At 48.8% G+C, this 25,541-nt stretch overlaps 1 protein-coding gene across 1 annotated transcript in view; it reads left to right on the top strand.

The window, feature by feature from the left end:
• The window catches only part of COBL (cordon-bleu WH2 repeat protein), a 299,100-nt gene that overhangs the window by 67,408 nt on the left and 206,151 nt on the right, over positions 1–25,541 (top strand).

Here is a 25,541-nt window from a genome sequence, read left to right as displayed (position 1 = left end):
CCCCATGAATAGTATGAAAAGGCAGAAAAATCTGACAGTGAAAGATGAACTCCCCAGGTCCGTAGGTACCCAATATGCTACTGGAGATCAGTGGAGAAATAACTCCAGAAAGAATGAAGAGATGGAACCAAAGTGAAAACAATACCCAGCTGTAGATGTGACTGGTGATGGAAGTAAAGTCTGATGCTATAAAGAGCAATATTGCATAGGAACGTGGAATGTTAGGTCCATTGAATCGAGGTAAATTGGAAGTGGTCAAACAGGAGATGGTAAGAGTGAACATGGATATTTTAGGAATCAGTGAACTAAAGTGGACAGGAATGGACAAATTTAATTCAGATGACCATTATATCTGTGGGCAAGAATCCCTTAGAAGAAGTAGAGTAGCCATCAGAGTCAACAAAAGAGTCCAAAATGCAGTACTTGGGTGCAGTCTCAAAAATGACAGAATGATCTCTGTTTGTTTCCTATTGACCAGGATGGTTGTAATAAAAAAAAAAACAGGCAGTAACAAGTGTTAAAGATGTGGAGAAACTGGAACCTTCAGACACTTCTGATCAGGATTGAAAAATCCTGATTTTTGAAAAATGGTGTCACATTTTTCAAAATGTTGAGCATGGACTGAACATATGACACAGCAAGTCCAGCCCTTGGTGGGAACATAGGAAAGCACACGTCCACACACACACAGATGTTCATGGCAGCATTATTCATAGTAACCACAAAGTAGATACAGCTAGAATGTTCAGTATCAATTGTTGAATGGATAAATATGTTCTGTTCATGCAATGGAATATTATACAGCCATAAAAGGAGTGAAGTACTAATACATTGGATGAATCTTGAAAACATTATGATTGGTGAAAGAAGCCAGTCACAAAAACACATACATTGTATTATTCACTTAAATAAAATAATCAGAATAGGTAAGTCCACAGACACAGAAAGCAAATCAGTAGTTGCCCAGGCCTGCAGAGGTCAGAGGGAAAGGGGAGTGAGTGCTAATGGGCTTGATGCTGCTTTGCGAGAGATAAAACTATAAAATTGACTGTGGTGATGGTTACATGACTCTGTAAATATACTAAAACCACTGAATTCTGCAACATAAATCAGTAAATTATGGGGTATGTGAATTACATCTCAGTAAAACTATTTTTATAAAAGTCAATACTGGGGACAACAAAACGAAGCAAAAATAGGAGGGAGAGTGTTCAAAATCTTAAAAAGATCGGATAATGAAATGCAGCGTGTGAACCTTGATTGTATCCTTGATTGAAAAATACAGCTGTAAGAAGTAATTTTGTTGTAATAGAGGACATTCAAGTTTGGGTTGGCTATTAAATGGTATTCTCTTAGGTGAGATAAAGATTTTCCAAGCTTACATAGGAAAATTTCCTTATTCTGGGGAGTTCCTTGCTGAATACTTTAGAGTGAAGTGTCGTTTATTTCAAATGATTCATGGGGAGAAGGGGTATGTGTGTGTACACACGTTTAAGTATGTGAGAGAAAGTGAATCTTGGGGTCTGGTTGGAGGGTATACAGATGTTCATTGCTTCATCTTTCACTGCTTTTGTAGGTTGCAGATTTGCAGTTCCCCATTGTTTCTGTTCAATCCAGTAGATATTGTTGAGTCTTTACTGGGTGCCTGGCTTGGGATCCTGGTCCATAGTCAGGAAAATACAATGTAGTGATGGGGTGGGTACTTTATGAAATAGGGAGAATTCAGCATAGTTTAGATATCTGGTCCCTGCATTCAAGGAGCTTGGGATAGAGATATCAAAATCTCAATAACTCCTATTAAAAATAAATTCTAAGTGAATCTAAATTGTTTTAAATCAGTGGTAGCTTTGCTTGCACCCTTGGTGCCATTCATCGAGAATGCTAACACTTGAGGAGTCTAGGCTGGCTTGCTCCTAAGTAACTAGAAGCATCCAGAAATGAGTGAACAGATGTATGTTAACATTTGAGCCTCACCCCTGGAATATTAGGAGCTAAAAATCCACTGGGTCTACTTTGATCTTTGAGCTCCTGGGGTGCCATGTAGGACCCAGGAAAACAGGGTACCTGGCATGTCACAGGGGCTCTCCTGGGGGCTTTCCTTTGATATATTTTATATCTCCTATTTTGCTGGCAGAGCCCACGCAGATCTTCTGCCACCCAGGTGACTTTTACCAGTCACTGCTCAAGATGCTCTTAATCATTTAGAATCGAAAAGCACACTGTCGTCTCTTGTCTGAATATGATTATCATTTTTAAGAGCAATGTAAAAATCATCTTATCACAGGTAGGACCATTAATTGTTCAGTTATTTTGAAAAGTCATTTCAATCAGGGGATCATGAAATATGATACATACCTTCCTTCATTATTTATTTTAACTAAGACACCTGGAGAGCTGTATTGTCCCTTTCTTTGGGGTCTCCCCTCCTTTGGGTATGGGCAGAACTGCTGAATCAGCTTGTGATGGTGCCCAGTGAAAGGGGGCTTCTCTGTGGGGGTTTAGGGGGGCTGCAGTGCAAACTGTCTACACTCACCAGGCCATGCTTCCAGGACTGATTTCAGGAAGACCTTCATCTTTTCCCCATTTACACAAACGGGGAGTTGGTGATGGACAGGGAAGCCTGGCGTGCTACAGTCCATGGGGTCATGAAGAGTCAGACATGACTGAGCTGTATGGCGCAGCCAAGCAAGTCCACTCTTCAAGGTTCAAAATCTTCCCTGTGAACCATGTCGTGAATGCATATAGTACAGTTATCAGATTCCATTTCTTTAAAAGCCAGGACAGTATAAAGACAATTGCACATAAATCTAAGTAGGAAATCCCTTTAAACTTGGATCATTTCTCCTCTATCTTTTATAGTTTTCCGGCCCTCACCTCATTTGAGACTATAAAGATAATGGGGCTTACCCTGTCCTCCATCCACAGAATTCTCCTCTGTCCACAGAATTCTCCCAAACAATAATACTGGAGTGGGTTGCCATTCCCTTGTCCAGGGGATCTTCCCAGCCCAGGGGTGGAACCTGTGTCTCCTGCATTGCTGGTGGATTTTTACCATCTGAGGCATCAGGGAAGCCTGTAAAGATGATACCCTTTGTTAAATCTGTCCGCAGTATTTTACAAAATTCGCATGGAAGCATCAACAGTTTTAATTGTCAAACCTAAATTTCAAGAATTTACTTAATACTTATTTGAATAATATAATTATTGTAACAGGGACAACTGGCAGCAATAAAACTGTAGGCAAAAACTGCTTTGGTGTGGTCACTGTAAAAACTCCCGGGGGAGGAAGTGCTCTGTGTGTGTCTCCCGGCCACCTGCTGGCTGGACACTCTGCTGGGCCCTGGAGGCTGGTGAAGGGAGTGTCCAGTCTGTACTTTATTTTCTTCTATTTTACTTTATATTACTGTTACTTAACTATTTTCATTTTAAAAATGTAATTGTTTATTTTGCATTTTATTTTCTTACATGAGCTATAATTGGCATGTAACACTGTATTAGTTTTAGGTATACAGTGTAATGATTTGATATATGTGTACTTGGGAAATGACCACATAATGTCTAGTTAGTATCTGTCACCACATGTGGTTATCATGTTTTTCTTGTGATGAGAGTATTTAGGATCTACTGTCTTAGCAGCAGATCTGTATTTTACTTGATAGATGTGTCCCTCTCCTAGCTCCCGCTGGCAGGAAGAGGGCAGGGTGACAGTCTGGTGGCTGGGCAGCCTGGGCCCAGAGCCCTGTCATTGGCTTTCTGATGAGTGAAGCAACCCTGGGCAGTGACAAGGGGACAATAATTGAAGTTCTTACTGAGGAGAGAAGTCAGATCCCAGGAAGGGTCAATCAGAGCAAAGAGGGTGGTGAAGGAGTGTGCTTTGCTTTCAGCAGAACTTACCAGCTTTATTACTTTAGGAACACAGTTTAAAGGGAGTGGCATTGGAATCTTGTATAACTCATATGATCTTATCGTTGAAGAATTTAAGAAAAATTCATCTGAGTACCTCTCGCTCCACCCTCTGCGATTCTTTGTGTAAAGGTGCATTCACATCCTTGCCTAAGTTCAGACTATTTCTAAAATAAAGATAATAACCTTTATCAAATCTTTCTGCAGTATTTTACAAAGTTAGCATGGGAATATTAACTATTTTTGTTGTCTAACTTAAATTTCAGGAATTTACGTAACATTTACACCAATTCACATTCAGCTTCTGGGTGTCTGTCCCGTGGGAAGGGTGATGACGAAATTTCCAGGATGCCTTTAACTACAGATTTTCTTGTTGTTTTCATGTTACTCCCCCCACTGTCGAAGACTCTGTTTCCTGAGACACCGTGAAACCTGTCTTTTGCTTTGCAGGTTCCTCATTCCCTGCCAGACAGGTGTTTCTGCTGCAAGAGCCCCCAGGGAGTCTGTCTCGCCCCCTCCCTCACCACCTGTCAGAAGTAGTCCAAACATCACCCTTCATCTAGATCTAAGACATCCATTAGAGATAAGAGATAAATGGTTAGAAAGTTTCATCATTTCAATGTAGTGGGTAGGTACAGAGGCAAACTTGGGTAAATACATACATCAGTTTCAGAAAAGGACACATTCAGAATGAGTCGGAATCAACTCAGCTTATTCTGGTATATCTTGCAAATCTTAGACCATTGAGGATATTACTGAAATCAGCTTAGAAAACTGAACTACTTTCAAAGAGATAAAAGTTATAAAACTTCTCTTAATTAAATTTTTAGTGGTTAAATTTTTTATTTAAATTTTATTAAAATTTCTTTTAGATAAAATTAAATTTATTTTATTTTTCTTAATTAAATTTTTACTGTGGCCTTTGGCATGAATCATTTTCTCCTTAAAATCTAACCTACTTACTATGCAGCATTTTTGGATCTATGGCCATTATTCTGTTTGAGGCTTATTTTATTATGTAAAAATGTTTTGGCAATTTTAAATATTTTTCCATACAGCAGATTCCCACCACTTATCTATTTTACATGTGATATTGAACTCAAACTGGGGTCTGTGACAACCTAGAGACCTGGGATGGGTTGAGAGATGGAAAGGAGGTTCAAGATGGAGGGGACACATGTATACCTCTGGCTGATTGATATTGATATAGGGCAGAAACCAACATAATATTATAAAGCAGTTATCCTTCAATTAAAAATAAAATGTTAAAAAATTAAAGAAAATATAAATATTTTTCTAGTTCTAAATTTAAACTCATTTTTAGATATGTATAGAGACTGGCTAAGTTGAGGGTATTAAAATGGATATAAACTTAAGTGAAGATATTCCCTGTTGGTAGTGTTACACACTTTCAGTATGTCCATTTCTAGATTCCACCCTCCATCTTGTGCCATCAGCCGAGTGTGAGCTGAGTGAGAAGCATGAACAGCAGTTTTGCAGCATCTCTGAGAGCGCCTTGCTGGACTAGGCCTCCTGGAGGGCCTATGGGTGTTTGTGGGGGCCTCAGTCTTGGGTCAGGGGCACCCCACTCTTCTCACCCCATTATCCAGATGCATGTCAAGAAAGCAGAGTTTTCCCATAAATTAGAGATCCTGTTTCATATAACAAACCAAGAGTAATATTACTTGATATGTATGTTCTGAGAAATGTAACCATCTCATAAACAGAAGCTGTATTGTAAGAATGTATCCATTTTTCTTTACATTGAACTCTTACCTGTTTCCTTTAAGCTTACAATTCTATGTGCAAAGCCTTAAAAGAAATTTAAAAGAATCCTTTTGGTCTCATTTCAGGAGTAATTCAAGTGGACAGTCAATCTTAGGAAAATTTCAGTAGGGTCCATTACTGTAGCAGAACCAACATAGCCAGTTATTTCCCAGAGCAGTGCAGAACTTTTAGATCCAGTCTGCACACATCAAGGAGGAAGACACACACAGTCCCTGAAATGCACTCATCCTGTAGAGGACAGAGGAGAACAAGCCTCGTCCATGGTGTGATTCACGGATGTTTCCTGAGACCACTGACCCCAAGCTGTCCAACTGTTCACTTCCATACACTTTGCTCAAAAAAGTGAAAAAAAAAAAAAAAGTCTACTGTCTCTTCTATGCAGCCAACTCATTCTGTCTCAAAGTTTAGAATTAAAAAAGAAAAAAATTCCTATTTCCTTTCCGCATTGCAGCCCTCCCAGGAAAGGTACAATCTTATCTGTCATTTATACTTTGCTAGAAAGAACCAGGGAGCTCTCGAACCAAAGGCAGCTTTTGATACCTGAGAGGGCAGGGAGAACCTGACCTTCCCAGTCTGATTAAGAGGAAGACAACACACCTTGGGGAAGGCAGAGGCCCTGGAAGAACAGGGATGTCAGAATTTACTGTGCTTTGCTTCTCGGGGCCACACATGAGCCAAGGCCCAGATGTTCTGAAGACTCCCCTCCATCGCGGGCCTCTGTCTTTTAGGTTTGAGGCTTGTGAGTTTGCATTGCTGGGTAGAAAGAGGAGGATGCTTCTGCCTCAGGAGTAGGGCACAGTTACGCAAAACTCAGAAGATATTCAAAGGTTCAGCTGGTCAACAAGGTGCTGAGTCCAGGGGTGGGAAATGCCTGGTATTGGTAGAGATACTGGGCTGGGCTTGAGGGAGATGCATTAGCTGGGGGCTCCGTGGGCATATCCTCTGGGCTTGAGTAGAAGACTAGACCACTGAGCTCATGAAAGCACTCAGACAGCTTCCACCGCGTGAACTGAAGCTGATACTAAAGTCTGACTTTTACACACCATTTCCGTTTCATAAGTTGCCACTGTATCTTCATGTGGTGCAGTGCTTAAAGAATCCACCTGCCAATGCAGGAGACATAAGAGATGTAGGTTCAATCTCTGAGTTGGGAAGATACCCTTGAGGAGGGCATGGAAACCCACTCCAGTATTCTTGCCTGCAAAATCCCATGGACAGAGGAGCCTGGCTGGTCAAAGCCCGTGGGGTCGCAAAGAGTCGGACAGGAGCGAACATATGAGCATGTGTCTACAAGCAGCAGCCGCTTATGAGATATAATTGCATACTGATAATGCCAGTTCCGGGGGTAAGAGAAAAGCATTTATCTCCTGCAGATAACTGGCCAAGAGCTTGTTCTGCCAGCTAAGTCTTCAGCCGATTTTACTTTGTCCCTGGTTTCTAGAAAAGTACTTATCTTCCTTTGCCAGGTTATTCACTGCTCCATATGAGGAGTTGGTGCTTGCAAAGGCTCTCAAGCTCCAGTAAGAACCTAACTTATCAAAGAAACTGTGTACCCAGGAGTTCAGTTCACCGAGATCCGACAAGTTCTATTTGAGACCGGTGTGTATGATCCCTTGTGCCCCCCAGCTCCCACTGACTGCATCCCTCTGGAGGCCTTCATCCACCTCGTCGAGGCCCAGTGGGGTGCAGGCAGCTTGCCCCTGGGGTGTTGGTTCTGCTGCCCAGCACTGGGGTCCCAGCATTCCTCCCCTTCCTCCTGGGGGCTCGGCTGGGAGAAAAAAGCCAGCCCATCCTCCTGGGGAGAAAGTGCTCCCTCCACAGGGGAGAGACAAGTGGGCATCCTGTTGAGTTCCAGGGATGTCCAGCCACACTGGTGTGGCTTATCTCCTGGTCCTGGGGCTTCCCTGAACTTTGTCACCAGCAGCATCACCCGCAGTTTGTGGCCCCGGGGGTTTCCTAGGAGCACCTTCCTCTCGGGTCCTGGGTGTGACCACTCAGGATGCATTTGGACTGTCTCTGGGGCTCTGGTTTGGGGGCCTTGGTCCTCCGCTTGGACTGGACTCTGCCCATTTGTGCAGAGGGGCAGGGCCCTGTGCCCTCCTTGTGCCTCGGAGGGTGGGGCACCAACACACGGTCCTTCCCATCCGGCTCGGATGTACCCCAATGTCCAGACCTCCAGAGAGCTCCCTATTTCTGTCTTATTAAACACCAACATTCAGTTCATGCCCTCCATAGGTGGAAGCAATACAAGTGTCCTTTGGAGATGAATGGATGAATAAGATATAGCCCATGCCCTCAGTGGACCATTACTCAGTCTTAAAAAGGAAGGGAATTCTGACCTCAGCTGTGACGTGAGTGAACCTTGAGGATGTGATGTGAGTCAGTAACAAAAAGACAAAGACTCCATGAAATCTACTTACAGGAGAGCCTGGAGGAGTGTGAGTTACAGAGACAGGAAGGAGAGTGGAGGGGGAAGTGGGGGGGTGTTTGTGTTTAGTGGGGACAGAGTTTTGGTTTGGGAAGATGAAAAAGTTCCAGAAGTTGGTTACACAATAACGTTAATAGACTTGACACGACTGATTGCACACTTAAAAATATTTAACATGGTTAATGTTGTGTGTGTATGTGTGCACTAAGTCACTTCAGTCATGCCCGACGCTTTGTGACCCTATGGCCTGTACCCTGCCAGGCTCCTCTGTCCATGGGATTCTCCAGGGAAGAATACTGGAGTGGGTTGCCATGCCCTCCTCCAGGGGATGGGACTGAACGTGCGTGTCTCACGTGCCGGGTGGGTTCTTTACCACTAGCACCCCCTGGGAAGCCTTATATTATGTGTCTTTTACCATAATTTAGAAAAACAACCTTTATCAAACCTTGATTATCATATCTTTATTAGTTAAGTCACTATCTGCTGTCTCTGGGGGCTGTTATGTGCTGTGTGGAGCAGGATCCTTCCATGTGTTAATACCTCTGTGTGGTTGGTGACGGGAACCTCACACAGAGAGGGGTCAAACATCTCATCGAGACTGTGCTACCAGCTCCCCGTGGCCAGGAGTGTGAGCCTAGGTGTGAGGTTCCAGGCCCAGCTCTCCAGGCCCCCGGGATCTCGCTGAACCCCCAGACCGTGTTTCTTTCTTTCGTCTCTGTGTGGCTGGGACCTCCACTCTGCTTGCCCCTGTCTGTGCCACGTCTGAGATGAGCGAGTCTTTTCCTCCATTTACACGAGTGGTCAGTGTCCAGGCTGCACTCGGAGGGCTGCTCAGTGGGATGTGGCCCACCATGGAGGATAAATGGATTAGTGAGCACAGAGGGGTAAAGGATGCCCTTTTTCACTGAAATGAAGAAAAATTCTTGTACAATGGATGGAGTAGTCCGTCCACAAGAAATGGCTCTTGGCTGTTTTTGAGGATATTGATGAAACGTTCCTGTTGGGAGGAAATGGGTTTTGGGACTATTAGGACCAGGGGCTTCCCAGGTGGCTCAGCAGTACAGAACCCGCCTGTCAATGCATGAGACGTACGAGACCTGGGTTTGATCCCTGGGATGGGAAGATACCTTGGAGAGGAAATGGCAACCCACTGCAGTATTCTTACCTGGAGAATCCCCTGGATAAAGGAGCCTGGCAGGTTACGGTCTATGGGGTCACAAAGAGTTGGACATGACTGAGTGACTGAGCACATTGGAACCAGATATGCTCATTGTCCATGTGATACTAGTTCATGGACTGCAACTGCCCTGGAGGCCAAAAGTGCTTGCCTTCCTCTGATGGCCCCAGAGGAGACGCAGCCGGGTGGTCTGCTGTGCTCAGTTGGTATAATATTTGGGGGGAATTTCTTAGCTTGGCTGAATCGTCCTTTCCAAATACCTGCTCTGATTCCTGGTGGGAGGATTAACGAGGTGACTAAAGCAAGAGCCTTGAGTGTCTAAGGTGCAGAGTCAGTGTGGGAGGAGAGCCTGCGTCACAGCCCAGCCCTGCAGCCTCCGTGATCATAGGCACAGCGACCTCCCACGCCCTTTGCTTCAAGTTTCATGACAAGAAAACCTTGGGGATCCCAAAGCCACTTTCTCTGCCTGACAGCTATTTGTGGAATACACCCCAATTTGTCTTTTAATAACTCCCCAATGTTGTCATCTACATCTCATGTCATTTCAAAATGCTTGTTAAAAATGTAAAGCAGACAAGTGTGGAAATAAGCCCCTTGGTTTGTTCCAAGATTTGGAAGAAATCCACAGGTAAGGAGATCTGTTTTTAAGTGATTGGACCAGTATTGAAGTCAAGGTGTCATAGAACAGCAGCCATGGGAGATGGTCTTTTCCTTCATAAACATTTGACTGCTTCGTTGACCAGCACTTAGTGCATTTCATGAGGCTGCTTGAGGAGTTCTCTGATCCTGATCTGGAGCCTCGCCCCTGCACCAGGCTGGGTGGCTTATGTTGCGGTTCTGTTCTGCCCCTCCTGGAGCTGACAGCAGCAGCAGGGCTGGGCTGCATGCTGGGGGCAGAGTTCATCCCTGGAGTTTCAGGGTGTGACCTCCATGGGAGGTGGAAGGCAGGGACTGGCAGGCACCTGGGGCACAGACAGAAATGTCGGCGGGGTGGGGGGTTGTTTGGCACATGTGTCCTGCTGCCAATGGGTGATGTTTATAATGGGTGCCCAGGACACTCTGTCTGGGCTCCCAAGCTGCTGGGAACAGAGCGGGGTGGCCCTGTGGGAGCTGCCCCTCCCTGGAGAGATGCGCTGTGCTCATGGTCTTCCAGGTCCAAGCATATAGACGACAACTGTCTTCTTATCATTCCTTTTATGTGAATTGGAAAATTTAGATGCTTAACTTGCTTTTCCGCCTAAGACTAAGATGTTCAGTTCTTCATGTTTTCAGTTTTAAATTCATGGAGTGATAAAAAGAAGTGTGAAGTATTTTCTAAATGCTACTAGATATTCTTAGTCCTTTTTGCTTAAAAATAAACCATACATACATGCCACATGGTATAATGCATAATGTCTTATTTTGCATTGGCAGAGATCTTTGCCAGATTGAAAATTAAGTTTTTGAATAATATACCACTTATACTATGATCATTCCTCCCTTACAAAAGCATAATCTGCAGGCAGGATTTGTCCCTTACCACACTTGGTTTCCTTAATTTAATAATGTCCATAATAATAGTTTAAAAATACCAAAATTGTGCTTTATGGTTGGCATGTTTCTGAACTATGCTCTTTCATATTTCACCTCACTTAATCACATGGTTTGTCTTATTGTTTCATAGTTAAGTGTCTACCTTTTCACCTCTAATAGAGCATAAGATTCTTAAGATCTGGGACCATAAATTATAGGATGATTTATGAATGACAACCCACTCCAGTGTTCTTGCCTGGAGAATCCCAGGGACAGGGGAGCCTGGTGGGCTGCCGTCTGTGGGGTCGCACAGAGTTGGACACGACTGAAGCGACTTAGCAGCAGCATGTCACAGATCACCTAGAAAATGCTTTGTATATGGCAAGCATCTAATACCCATTGATGGAATACCTGACATTTTATTTAGAATTTTATATCCTTTGTGGGGCTTCCCTGGTAAATAATCCGCCTGCAGTGTAGGAGACCCATCCCTGGATTGGGAAGATCCCCTGGAGGAGGGCATGGCAACCCACTCCAGTGTTCTCGCCTGGAAAATCCCATGGACAGAGGAGTCTGGCAGGCTATAGTCCATGGGATCGCAAAGAGTTGGACACAACTGAGCAACTGAGCAAACACACGCAGACTTCTTTTGGGTGGTTTGCAGTTCACGTGTGTAATGCTTCCGTGCTGGAAGAGGGTTACACCCCTCTGTAACCCCTAGGAATTGAGGCCCAGGGAGGTGGAGTGACTCCCAATCCACTGAGCCAGTTGTTGGGGGAGTTGTTGGAGCAAAATCAGAGCTGCAGGCTCCAGAGCCCCACACTCCACCACTCTACTGCTTCTCAGGGCCGGTACCACGAAGGGGCAAAACCTTTCCAGCTCGGGGAGCAGCGTCCCGCTGACTCCTCTGTGCCCCACTGGCCTTGTGCTGACATCAGCTCCACCACGCTTTGGCCATCTGCCCTGGGACCTGTCTACCCAGGCGGGCAATCCGCACAGCCGTCCACATTTGACCTGGGCAGCCCTGGTCCAGTGCTCTCCTGTTGGTCACTCCTGGTGCCTGGTGAGCTTGGGGGGCTTCCTGGGGCCTGGACACCTGCTTTGTGGCCATCACTAGGGCATGCTCTGTGCTGGGCACCCTACTGGATGGATCTGTCCATGCAAAGGTAGTAGTGTTGACTTCAGACAGGCCTCCTGGGGAGGAAGTGCCTCAGAACACCCTGGATGCAGCGCTGGGGCTCAGGCTCAGGGTGTGGTCCTCTCCCTGCTGTCTGGGATGTCGGCTGTGGGGGTTACCTCTGTGCATGTGGGCATGAAATCCAATCACCAGTATCTACAAAACGCAAACGCGTAAGTCCTGGCAGGGTTTCCAGCCATGTTCAAACCCCAAGTTGACATTTTTTGTTTGTTTCAGGAACCTTAAGATCATAAAATTAAATAGCAGCAAAAGGGGGTGATTTTGAGACATCATTGTGTCATTTTATGGTTTAGAGGGGTCATGGTCAGCCTGTGTTCACACAACCACCCAGTTCACCACCCCTCTGGAACTTTCTGGCACCTTCTCTATAATGTCCAACATGCAGGGAGATTCCACCAGGACAGCCTGCAAAATCCCATGTGAGAGAATTAGGGCCTGCAGGACTACAGGACGTGACAGGGAAGCCTTGTGGGAGCCAGCAGATGAGGGCAGTGGGGCCTCAGAATACTTTATCTCTTTGGAATGTGTAGCATGAGGAGGTGTTTGTGCATGGTGGTGCCACTGCCAGAGTATTGAACCTGTTTCTTTCTCTCTTTGTCATAATCCTAGTTTGTCAGGTATCAAGGCTTCCGTCTCATGAAACTTCTAATTCTGAGGTTGTTTTTATGCAACATTATTTTTAAAATAGGAAATTGGGTTATTTCTCTGCATCCTTGAGCAGGAAACAATGACTTAAAATGCACATCACAGGTTATGGAAATACAACTGGGAAGCTGTGTGCATAGAGAGATCACAGTCCTTTTGTTGATTTCTGGAGAACCCTTGAACCCACAGGTATTTTGCGGTTGTGCTGGCAGACAGGTGCACTTCACAATGATGTCAATAGACACTTTGATTTCCAACAAGCAAGATAAAGATGAAAAAGTGAATGCTGAAATTTCAGAGTTTCCTCACAAATTTCCAATTCTCTGAGACTTCCTTGCTGAAATGGATTGAATGAAAGATGCTGTCAGAATCTTTCCTTGACCTGTTATGCTGTCCACAGTGTGACTGGTACTCACATGACACCCTTTTGTTTGATCTGCATCGTGAAGATCTTATGCATCATGATCTGAAGTCTAGGCCAGGGGATGGCAAATTGTGGCCAACAGGCTGGATCCCATTTTGGTACAGCCTGCAGTCTAAGAATGTTTGTTAAATTTTCAGTGAGTTTAAAAAAAAAACAAAAGGAGAGTAATATTTTGTTACATATGAAAAATATATGAAATTCACAGCTCAGTGTCTATAAAGGAAACTTTATGGGAACACAAGTCATTTATTTCCATAGGGTTCTCATGCTCTGGAGTTAGCGGAGTAATTGCAGCAGAGACTAAATGGCCCGCAGAGCCCCAAATACTTACCTCCTGGCTGTTTATGGAGAATGCTTGCTCACCCCTGATCGTGTCCATCAGTTAAGGAGCAAAGTACAATTTGTGGCCTTTGCCCATTTTGTGCTGTGAAGAGAAGCCCGCCTGGCCATGACCGGCTACCCACACGGGTCTGAATGCAGAGTCAGAGGCCCGCCATGTGCAGCGGCTACAGCTCTGTAAACAACCTCGATGGCAGAGATAACTGAATAACTATGGGGGCGGAATACGTGCTGATTGCTTCTTACCCTGATTTCTAATGTAATTTATTTAATCATAAGTTTATATAACTCAGTTTTTTAAGCTACATGTTCATCTAGTCTATTTATTTGGCTGTGCCAGGTCTCAGTCATGGCATGCGGGGTCTAGTTCTTGACCGTGGATCTAACCTGGGCCCCTGCATTGGGAGTGTGGCCTCTTAGCCACTGGGCCACCAGCAAAGTCCCAGTATGTAACTTAATTTTTAATAAAGAGCATGTGCCTACAAAATTAACAGTTGGAGGCAACCCCAGGAAGGGGTGCCCCCGGAAGGAGGCCAGTTGGAGGTGTGGCTCCTTCTTCTACCAGGGGTCCTTCCTGGGTGAAGGATTTCCTGAGGTGGATCTTTAGGTATGAGGCAGAGAGGCCAGCAGATAAGAGGGGAGAGTTCTCAGTAGAGGAAAATGTGGTGGTGAGTGATAGTCCACAAATTCAAGGTCCTGGACTGGAGCGTGGTGGGTGGGGGGCTGGGGGGCTACTGGACGCAACCCAAACTGGAGCCTTGAGTAGAAGCCTTGGTTGGTGTGTATTTAAAGCCCAGATATTCTTTTCCTTTGCTTTAACTTAATGGATACACCATTTCAGTTTGCGGAGGGATATTGCATGGGTGTGACCCCAGAGGCATCCACAGCTTCTTCTCTTGCTCTGTCTCTGCAGCCCAGGGGCAGGACCTTTGGCATGTCATCCTGCCAGCCTCCAGCATTTGCCGGTATCCTGCTCTTATGAAAAGAAACCAAGCATTTTCCCCCAAAGATAAGAACACTCCAGGAAAGCTGAGTTGGAGGCTATGCCTTTGTCAGAGCTGGTGGGCAAAGGATGACCCTGGTGTAGGTGAATGCCATGGGCTTCAACAGGGAAGCTGAGAAATCCACCCTCTGTTGTTAAAGCGGCTTTCCCAGGAAGACACATGTGCTGAGGCCATCTTGGAAAAAACCCAGAAAAGGCAGGGTCTTTTCTGCCGAGGCCAGCCTTGGGAGGGGGGTGAAGGGAAAGGGCCACAGGGAGGCCCAACTGTCCCTGCTCCTCAGGAAGGACTCTCAGCACCCGAAACTTACCAAACCTAAGCGATAGTCCCATGGCTTCTGTGTACATGCTGGGTGACCAGACCTCTTCCAGTGACATGAAACCAGGGCCGTGCAGGCCTCGGGGTGTCCAGGGAGGCTCTCAGAGCCGGCTGTGCAGACTCTGACCTCACCAGGAAGTCTGTCCCCCAGCCTGGGCAGGGAACAGGGCCTGGAGTCCGTCCTGGGCACTATCCACAGTCAGCTTGGTGGCCACTTGCGTGGGTGGGAGTTCTTCCCCCTGCCTCACTCCCCTGTGGTTCTGGAGAGGAATCCCACAGAAGGGCACAGCCTGGCAACCTGAAGTGTCAACAAAGGCCCCTGTGACATCATCCACCCCTCCCAGGACTGGTGGCCAGGTCCCAACAGACCACCAACAGCTTTGAAACAGAAGATGACCCTCGGAGCTTCGAGGACTTAAATCCTCCTGGGGGACCTGATCGTTATCTAAAACACCATGTAAATATTGCATTATTCTGATACATCTTTTGTTTTCTTTGCTAACATGTTAATGTTTGTGAAATAATGGCAACTCTTAGACTATACCCCTTGAAAGTTACTTCTTTTTCTTAGGTGTCCCAGAATGGACAAAATACAGTGATAATTCTATATTTTTGGTGATACCATATTCAGATTTCAAAAGCTAGTAACTGAATTGAGCCAGTGTAGGGCGGAGGAGCTTGGCGGGCTATAGTCCATGAGGTCACAAAGAGTCGGGCACAACTGAATGAGTGTACACACACACACACACACACACACACACACACACACACACACGGCATAACTTGTTACTGTAACCTTTTATATTTTATAAGTTAAAAAAAGACGGATAAAGGGAATTATTGATCTCAATGTGGTTTATGTGTATTGACATGAGCAAAGCCCAACAGTAAATTCAGCTGATGCATCTTAGCTGAGTTTATTTTTCAACATTATTGCTAGTTGCACTATTAAGTGGTTTTTGTAAATTTTCAGTGTAATTTTCTGTTCAATGTATGGGGAGAACACCGTAGGCAAATTGTTATGAGAATGTAGAGAAGTGTGCAGTTTTATTTGTTTAAAATCTGTTTCTTATTAATTGGTCAGAGTCAAGCTGAAAAAGCATGTTAAGTTTTAAGAGTCATCAACAAGTTCCCAGTTGCTTTGCTGAGAGCTGGGTAGATGTAGACCAGGCTGTGGGATTGGATGGTGGATGTTCAACCCAAGGGGAGGTTCCAGGCACCAACCTGGGCCTTTTGCTTCTTCATTTCTGTTTTTATTTGAAAGAAGCAACGGGAAAGGACTCATGGTTGTCAGAACTGGGGTGGGAGGACGGGCAGGGCTACTCACTGAACCAGCTAGGAGCAGCTAAGGGCAGGCCAGGTGGGGAGCTGGGGAAAGCCGTGGTGCCAACCCCATGCACAGGACGGAGTGAAGTGGTCCCCAGCCCAGCACATCCCTGGTGAGCTCGGCCTTCAAGAGGGAGCCACCGCCTCCCTGAGTCTGGAAGCAAGTCCAGCTGGGGGTGGGGCACAGGGGCTGGCTGCCGTGCAGCTGGAGGAAGAGACAGGTGTGAGGTGGGCTTGTATCCTGAGCACACCGCGTGCCAGATGCCTTGCTCACTACATTTTACGTGCTGCGCCCCTCACTGCGGGGAGACAGCTCTGGTCCTCTCTCCAGGGAGGAATCCGAGCTGCGGGGGGACAGCTGGTGTGGGGCCCACCTGGGACCCAGTGACCCCCACCCCAGCACCCACACTCCTTTGTGGGGTGCTCTCTGAATTGAGGCTCACACAGGGGCTTCAACTTCGCATCTGCTGTGGGCTAATGCGACATAGCAGCATGTCAGCTGTCAGTCCTCAGCTGCTTTATTCAGAAGGGCACAGGTCTTGAAGTTCTTTCCCAGCCTGCTCACTGGGAGGGCAGCCCCCCACCAGGCACCGCTGTTCCCCTCCCTAGAGGCGGCCCCCGCCCCAGTGCGCCCCACCTGGCAGGAGGGTGAGTCCCGAGAGGTCGCTGTGGACGGCCTGGCATGTTGGAAGCTTGGGTTTCAGGAACTTCCCCTCTTTTGCTCTTGGAAGTAAAATCAAGCAGAGTAGGCTCTGCTTGCTTGAGGGAGGTCCTCGCCTGCTGGAGACGGCAGTTCCTGTTTGGGGACCTGTCTGAATTTCTGCTGCATTTTTCTCATGATGCTTAGGAAGTCAAAGCCTTCTTGTTCAGCCAGCCTGAAGTGCTCCGGCTGGGAGGGTCGGGCGGGGTGGGGCTGGGAGAGCCTGAGCGGGAGGGTGGCCAGCAGAGCTCAAAGCAGGGGTGCTGGTGTCCCTGGGCCGGATGGCCAGCCTACCCTCGTCCATGCAGACCCCAAGGGCTGGACCGTCAGGGCCGCCCATGTTTGGCTGTGATCTCCTTTTGTGCTATGCTGTCCATTCTCTCTCTTAAAGAGGGGCTCCCAGCCAGGAGCCCTCCAACCAGACTCTGCCCCTGGGCCAGTGGTTTGGGAGCCTGGGAGCAGTCCTGGGTGGTGGGCAGAGGGACAGCTTTGCGAGGTGAAGCATCAAAGACTCCCTTTCAAGCCCTTGGCTTTGGGTTGAGGGGATATGATTGCTCCCTGGAAATCACAGACTTGCAATAAAAATTCTGACGTCCACTTCAGCTTTTTGATCTGCTGTTGGGGTGGGGGCTAAAGATAGGACCAAGACAGATACCCTCGGAGGTGGGAGGAGTGGGAAGGTGGTGGGATAGTCCAGTGACATAAGAGAGGACGCTGCCTACCCCCCTTCCCTTTCCACAACTGGACGAGACTCTGGGGGCCCCGGCCAGTGCCAGGTGGACGGACCGTCCAGCCCTCGGTTTAACAAGCATGATGCTTCCCCACGGTCTCTGATTTGAACTCGGGGTGTCAGCGTGCTTGGGGAGCAGGCCGGGCTGGTCCCTCAGCTCTGTGTCCAGGGGCAGGTCTGAAGATGACAGTCACACAGACCAGGATGGGCCGATCCGGCAGAGCAAGTGAGGCTCCCGCTCAGCTCCGGTTTCCCGGCCCAGGGATCAGCTGCGGGGCCCAGGCCCTATTTTGAGAAACAGTTCACAGGAAGGTTATCAAGTGTCACATTTTCAAAGGAGAATTAAAGGCACCCAGCACTCAGCTCCGAGCCCGGGAAAGCTCCCTATTGGAGGAGAATGACCCTCAGCCTCTGTTTCTGCCTGTGTTTTCCTGTCTTCATTCTCTGCTATCCTAACTGAAGGTGTCTCTGAAAATAAAATAATGTCAGCCTAAAGAAAGTGCCATTTCCTTGCATTGTATGCAGTGAGAATTCTGTTTAAGAGGCAGACAGAAGATTACAAGGTGACTACATCTGAGGTAGCAGATGCGTGCTTTAAAGGTTTTTACAGCAAATCTGCAGCTTGTTGGCAGGAACCTCCTGTTGATAATGAAGTAGTGCAGACTCAGGTCCAGAAATCAGATGTTCTCTGGGAGCATTGAAACTGTGGTTCGTGAGTTATCGGCGTCCAGTGAAGGGGTTCATTTTCCTGAGAAATTCTGAGGGCTTTGTCCCATCCCAGTCAATTACTGGCTGTGCTGGAAGCTGGCTCGTCAGATTTCACCGCTTTTCTGTTATTTACAAAAGTAAGTAGAAATGGAGCAGGCTTATCAGCAAGTCGCAGGATGCATTTTAGTGAGTGGTGTCCCAGCTCACTTCTTGCTCTGCCGTTTTTGTCTCGGGATTCCCACTCGGTTTCGCTCTTTGTTTTTTTCACACTTTACTGGGAGGAACTTAATACCGTCCTGCTCCTTTTTTCCCACTGAAGGGAAGAAACATACCGTGTGGCTTGTTGAAAGCCAATCACTGTCTGCCTGTCACGGCAGGCATGTTGGCATTCCTTGCCCCTTGCCAATTCTGTTAGTGAATCCGGAGGAAAACTATAGGTTTCGTTCATCACAGGTCTTTTGAGATAAAATCAGTGCTAATTTTACCAGCATGTGTTCTTGGAGGCTGGTATGAGATCAATGGTTTTCTGTCACTGCAGGTAACTTGATGTTCCGCGTAATCTGCTGAATGTTCTTAAGCCATAAAGAGTTTTTTCTTAGCTAATGTTTGTAAACGTTCATTCTGCATGTTCAGTAACTGAATTTGGTAGCTCTTGTGTAATAGACTATTTGAGGTTTCCATAGTGACGTGGGGTGTAATTTGCTCCTGGTCATCTCTGTAATTATCTGTTACGAATCTCCTGAATCAGTGAACTTGCTTACAAACCTCCCTGGTCGGTTTCACAGGGTATGGTTGCTATTAGCCAGACAGCCCAGGAAGACATTTAATAAGTGTGTAGGAGAAAGTCCTAAGAGCTTCTGCTGGTTATTTTCTTTGGGAAGGAAGAGGAGTCACGCCTCCAGACCTCGGTGTGGGGACGCGCTGAGCGGTGCCAGGCTGCTGCGGAGCTCTGCGGGGTCCAGACCTCAGTGTGGCTCCTCCCCAGTCCTGCCAGAACCACAGCTGAGGGGTGCTGGTGGATTCCAACTTCTGCCCCCCGCCTTGCGCTCCTCTGGAGAAAGGGAGAGAGGAACTAGGTCTCTGCAATAGTCCTTTACCTTTTGCTTTTACTCCTCGCTCGTTCTCATCTTTGACCCATTTGCATTTTTTTACGAAGAAAGCGATGAGATGAGGATGTCCAGCCCGTTTGTGGGACGGGTTGGACCCATGAGTGTCATTGTTTCCATCACTCAGCGCACGTCAGGTCACTGCCACCACCTCATTCCAGACTGTGTTTCAGGCAGGTCCCATCACCCTTAGTCCTTGTCATCCACCAGAACAGTCTCATTTCTCAGATGTTAAGAAGTTCAGTTTCATACCCCCTCACCCCCGGCCTCCCCACTCTCTGTGGTACTGCTGCGGGGGTCTGCTGCCCTACCAGGCTCCCCTTGGGTGCGGGTACTGCTTCTGTAGCCCGTGTTGGGGGGCAGACAGGAAGGGAAAGAGCCGGCACTGGTCCCTCATGGGTGCTTTGCGCCCTCTGCTCGCTGCCAGGTGTGTGAGCCCTTGGGTGCAGGAGGCACCCAGATGCCCTGTCCCTCCATGGGGTTCATCTGTGCATGTCCAGGGGTGTGGTTCTTCAGCTCCTGCTCTGGGAGCCCACATCATTTTCAGTCCCAGCACTGGTGGGCAGCCCTCACAGACAGGCTTCTCCCAGGCCTCAGGCAGCCCTGCAGCATCCGCCCTCCTCGGAACCGGGAGTCCAGTCCCTGGGCCTGGACCAGTGGGTGTAGGTCGCCCTCTGTGGACCCTCTCTGTTGCCTCTGACCTGGCAGCTCCAGCCCGCCTCCCAATCTTTCAAGGCAGCAGACAGGCATCATGTTTGGTTCCTGAACTTCCCCAGATCCAGGGACCCCTGTCCCGCACTCTGAGCAGCCCCAGGCCTGTAGTCCCACAGCTCCACGTGCACTGGCCCCCAGCCCAGCCCGGGGGTGCCTCTCTGGTCTGGAGGCAGATAGCCAGGCACCATGTTGGGGGCACAGGGAGGTCCACGTGGGCTGTGGAGGCCCTTCGCTTCCTGTTGACCTCTAGTCTTCACTGTGATGTGCTGGGGGAGGCAAGTGGGGTTTCCTCTGCACCAGGGCCTGCAGGGGGACCAGAGGGCGGAGTCCTCGTCTCTGTGTAGGACAGGATGGTCCTGTCCCGCTGTGCTGGGGTTGAGAAGAGCAAGTCACTGCATCATTGCAGGAGCCTGTTCTCCCTGTTTTCGGAGCAGGACGTGGAGGTGCAGGAGGCTGAGTGCACGGTGTACCGGTCACGTGGTGAATGGTGGTGTGGAGACGGGAGCCTGGGTGCGGTCACCTCTCCCTGTCACTCCTCCGGGGTCCTGTGTCCGCCTCATCCTTTGACCCCCACCCCTACCCTGGCCCAGGCCCACAGTCGAGTCCTGTGACTCTCCCGCAGGACGTCACTCCTGCACTCACTGATGAGGGACTCGTGGGTGAGACCGTCCGGTTGGAGGAGCCTGGCCTGTCTGCAGGGCCCTGGGGTTTAGGTGACCCCAGCCTGGCTGACCTGGGAGTGGGGCAGAAGTAGCCTGGGATGGTGGCATCATGGTGGAGAAGTCTGGGATTCACTCAGCAGGCAGGGGGCACCACGGAGCAGTTTGCACCAGGGGATGGTTGGATGGAGTTGTCCTGAGGAAGAGTCACCTCAGCTGTGGAGACGGGACTCAGGAGGGGTGGGCAGGTGAAGGAGGAGATTGCTTAGCGTCTGTGGTAAGAGGAATGACTGTAGTCTGACCACGAGGGGGACAGCAGCCCCAGGAAGGATGGGGCAGGAGACAGACGGAAAACGGTGCAGGTGGAACTCGGTGCAGCCTTTGGAAGAGGAAGAGGAGGAGGAAGAAGGGGAGGGGGGGGAGGAGACGACAGTGCAATGGAAAATAGTGAGGCGCTGGCTGAAATGGAGAGGCGCAGAGGCAGTGATGCATGGAGGAGCTCTCTGTCAGGCTCATAACGGTCTAACCAGCAGACTTGGACAGTCTCTGGAGATTGTGGGGGTAAGGTGGTAGTGGGCTGTGGATTTGGACTCTGGAGTGAGGAAGCTTGGAGGACACCGGGATCTTACTTGGGGGGCGTCCTAGGGGGCAGCACACTCCTTGCTTCCTTGGGGCTATGCTGGACTGGCCATGCCTCCCCCATGGGGGATAGAGGTCAACCAGAACTCCAGGAGCTGCCTGCCAGGAAGTGGGAAACTCAGGTGACACTGCAACTCCAGCAGAGCAGACTGGGGTCTGATGGTGGGGAGGGTGTTGTTCTGGCAGCCGGATCCCTTCATCCCAGTCTGCCACACCCTCCCTGGGAACCTCTGGCTCTTGACTTGGATGCGAGCCTAGGGCACTGCAGCCTCGTGGCCATGTCTGCCTGCCACCTTATCTGTTTGGCAGCCTTGTCTGTCGTCCTGGGATGGTGATATTTGGCAGAAACTGAGTATGGCCTTCAAGCCTGAGAAGCCTCATTACTGCTGTGGGAACACAGCAACTCTCTGATCACCAAGCTTTTGAGGCAAAGAAAAAATAGACTCATCATCCCAAGAAGGTGCTGAATTGTGCCTGGGAGATGGCAAGAGTTGCTTTAGGCAAATTCAACGAGTGCCTGGTTGCACAAGGTTGGTTAGCTTTGGTGAAGGTCTGATTTGTCTCTGGAAGCGTAATTACACTTACACCTGAGGGACAGCCTGTGATGTCCACACCGACAGCTCCAAGGAAGCGGTGGGTGCGCTTTGTCAGAAAGGAGCAAGGAGCTGCTCCTCGCTGAAGACATAGATCTGCTCTTCCTCTCTGACAGCGCGTCCTTTGCAGGTTGTTGTTTTTTTTTTTTTTTTTACCTGGATTAGGATTAGAAGGTCTGAGCTTTTGGCCAAGTGAGCCAAGGTAAATTGCGATTTTGTTCCTGGCAGGGGGCGCAGTGGGAATATCTCAGCCAGCGGGTGCAACACTTCAGGCTTGTTCGGTAGGAAGCCCTGCATCGGGTGGCATCTTTATTAAGTCACAGACTGGTCGGGTCAGAAACCTGTGCGTGTTCTCACAGTTCTGCTTCCCCGCCAAGCTCCCATCCAGGGAAATTCCAGGGACGGGCTCGCCTTGAGCAGCTAGGCCTGTGCCTTGTAAAGAGGCAAAGCAAGGCCTCCAGGTGAGGGCAGCACAGCTTGGGATGTGTGCAGACATTGCCAGGTGCTTTGGGAACCAGTAAGTTTTTGCCTCTGATCTGTTTCCCGTCATTTGATAAGAATGTTCAAACTGCATTGAGTTAGTGCAGCCTATTTTTTGGAAGGAGAGATCCTTTTTCTATAAACATTCAGAATGCAGTAACTCTATCTGATCCTTGGAGCAGGAGCTGCTCTGCTCAGCTTCATCCAGGAGCCTTTGCCGACAGCTAAGCGATCCACACCCATGGGCTCTTTCTTAACTTACTGGAAGTTGGGTAATAGCTGTGGGACTCGGCTCTCAAATGTTCCTCTTTGAATATGAACTTGATGTGTGCTGAGATAGCCACATTCCCATGCTCACGGCCCACGGGGTGAGTTTGCTGTGTGTTATGGATAGCTTTTGCTATTGTGTCTTGGAGAACCCCATCAAGAAAGCTAATCATTTCATGTTCAATTACTGAAAGCTCTTTCAACCCCAGGTCACAGAGGTCAAAGTCTATTGTGAGTAGGGTTTCTTGGTTGGTTTTGAATGTATCTGCTGCACAGATGAGCTTTCACTGGGCATCTGCAGGAGTTAGCTCCTCTGCCCTCATGGAGACAGGAGGCTTGTTTTTGTTTTTGTTTTTGCCTCAAAGAATGACAGTAAAAACCCATACAACCACTATGGACACTGAGTGTCCTGTAGGGAGCTTCATGAGTCATCTCCTTTAATCCTCATGGGAACCCCACAATACACACGGAAAGCATTCTGCATTTGGCTCCTGGGGAAACTGAGGCTGACAAGTACAGTACTTTCCCAGACCGAGTTGTCTGCTGGGGGACGCACAGCTGGCGATATCGTTACCAGATTTGAATTCACTTCTTTCTGACTCCAGAGAGAACCACTGAGGCTGGAGATGCTCTGCAGCTGTGAAAGGCTGTTCTGGGGCAGAATTCCAAAGGACGGTGTCTCCATGGCCCTGAAAAGCAGTGTTTTATGAGAAGCCCCCTTCCCTCTGTTTCCTGGGACATGGGTGTTCCTCTCTTTATGTCATCTTTCTCCTTCAAGCTGCAGCTCGAAGGTGCCTCTTAATTTGAGAGTATCATGGGTATAGTTATAGGGATCCTCTGTGGAATGTTTCTCTTGGCCTGAATTTTGTTTTGAAAGGCAAAGATGATAGGAGATGAAGTAGGAAATGGCACCCCACCCCAATATTTTTGCCTGGAAAATTCCATGGGCAGAGAAAATTCCGTGGGCAGACTCCCCATGAATCCATGGGGCCTCAAAAAGTCGGACATGACTGAGCGACTGAACACACATGCACACACACACACACAGACGCACGCGTGCACACACACACACATGCACACATGCACACACGCACGCGTGCACACACACACACATGCACACATGCACACACGCAGAGGGAAGCATCAGAGGGACTGTCCTCATTCCTCTTTTATTAAAAGGGATTCTTGTCCCAGAAGACACAGGGCCCTTATCATGGGAGGCTCACAGGGATCAGAGAGAAGGCATCACAGGGATTCCAGCCAGGGTCCCCGTCACTCACAGCAGTTTGCAGAAATCGTGTGCACATACATGAAGCTGTCTCAGTGCATCTTTGCCCTCATCAGATGCTCAAAGGAGTCCTGTCCTGATTCTGAAGATGCTGAGAGCCCAGCAGACTGACCCAGGGCCTCCTGCCATCAGCCTGGACAAGTCCCCTCACCTCCCCAGGACCCTGCCTCTCCCTCTGTTCCATGGGAATGTTGAGCATATTTGTGATTCATGTAAACTCAGCCCTGAAGAACGTCCTTGGGGCTCTGACTGTATTAGACAAGGCTTGTCCAGACCCCAAGTCACAGCAGACTGTGCCAGAAACCTTCACCAGAGGGGGGCCTCCTGACTCATGCCCTCATTGCCGCTGCCCCGGCAGGGTGCCCACCCTCCAGCAGAGGGCACAGAGCCTGGACAGTTCAGCACTGGCTACCGGATACCTGGGGTTCTTTGTTTCCAGGAGACAGCTAGGGACGGGGCAGAGGCGCATGGTGGCTCAGGAGGGCCTCCCAGCAGTGTGATCCCAAGAGAATCCCTTGCCTGTCAGCTCCTCAGTCTTCCCATCTGTACAGTGGGGAGGGTAACACTGCATGTGCCCTTGTTGTGAGAATTGAATGCATGCAAAGTGCTTGGGACCCAGTGGGCTTATACATTTTCAGAAACTCAGCTAAAAGTCCAGGAACTGCTGGGCTCAGAGCCTTGGGAGTGTTACTGGTGGGTGGGGGGCTCCCTAGCCTCTGGCACCATCCAGTCTACCCCTGGCAGTGCCCTGCTGCCCTCTGGGTTTCCAAACGGTCACCTTCTCCTAGATGCCCACACAGCTGGGCAGCAGTATGGCAGCTGAATCCTAGCAAAGGGAGCTGACTCACTTACACAGCACTTAGGCGCTGAGTTACTGTCCCTGCTGGGAACGAGAGAGTCTTGGTCCCTGACCTCAAAGAGTTAAAGTGCAGAGTTCTGGCTGGTCCTACACACTGTGGTCCAAACCCTGTGAGTGTAGACTGCGAGAAGCACCGTGAAATTGGCCCAATGCTCTGCTGGAGAACATTCCATGGGACCACAGCAGGGATTGGGGGAAAGGCCTTTCGTAGGAGCTCGCCTTCCAGGCTGAGTCAGGGAGGGTGGGACGGCGTCTGGGGGAGAGGGAACAGCATTTCCAGCAGGGAATAGCATGTGTGAAGCCCTTGATACAGGAGAGCTTTCCAGTTCCAGATAGCAAAGGAGGGCATGTGGGAGAGCATGCGGGGGACGGCGGGGCCGAGGCTGGGGGAGCTGAGACATGCGTGCTTGGGGCCACCCAGTAAGTGCAAAGAGAAGTGCTGGGGCCAGGTAAGCAGGGACATGGAACCTACTATGACTGTGATTACATGGTGGAGTGCTGACTGTAGCAAAGGGAGAAGGGGTGAGGTGGAAAGGACCATGGGAGTCAGATGGAGAGGGGTTTTGTCTAATTGGGATTCCATCCAGACCTCCCCGAACCTTCCAGAACAGCTCTCTCTGTGTCCCAGCAAGAAGGTGGGCCTTGTTAGCAGGGGTGCATCTGTTCCTGCCCCTGGCGGGGGTGGGAGGAGGGACCCGATGTCTCTTTCTGCCCTGTCGCTCCAGGCATGGAGGCCCGC

This window comes from Bos mutus, chromosome 4, assembly GCF_027580195.1.
Source record: "Bos mutus isolate GX-2022 chromosome 4, NWIPB_WYAK_1.1, whole genome shotgun sequence".
NCBI lineage: Eukaryota > Metazoa > Chordata > Mammalia > Artiodactyla > Bovidae > Bos > Bos mutus.
The sequence above is the reverse complement of the archived record's forward strand: the minus strand, read 5'-3'. Positions and strand labels throughout refer to the sequence as shown.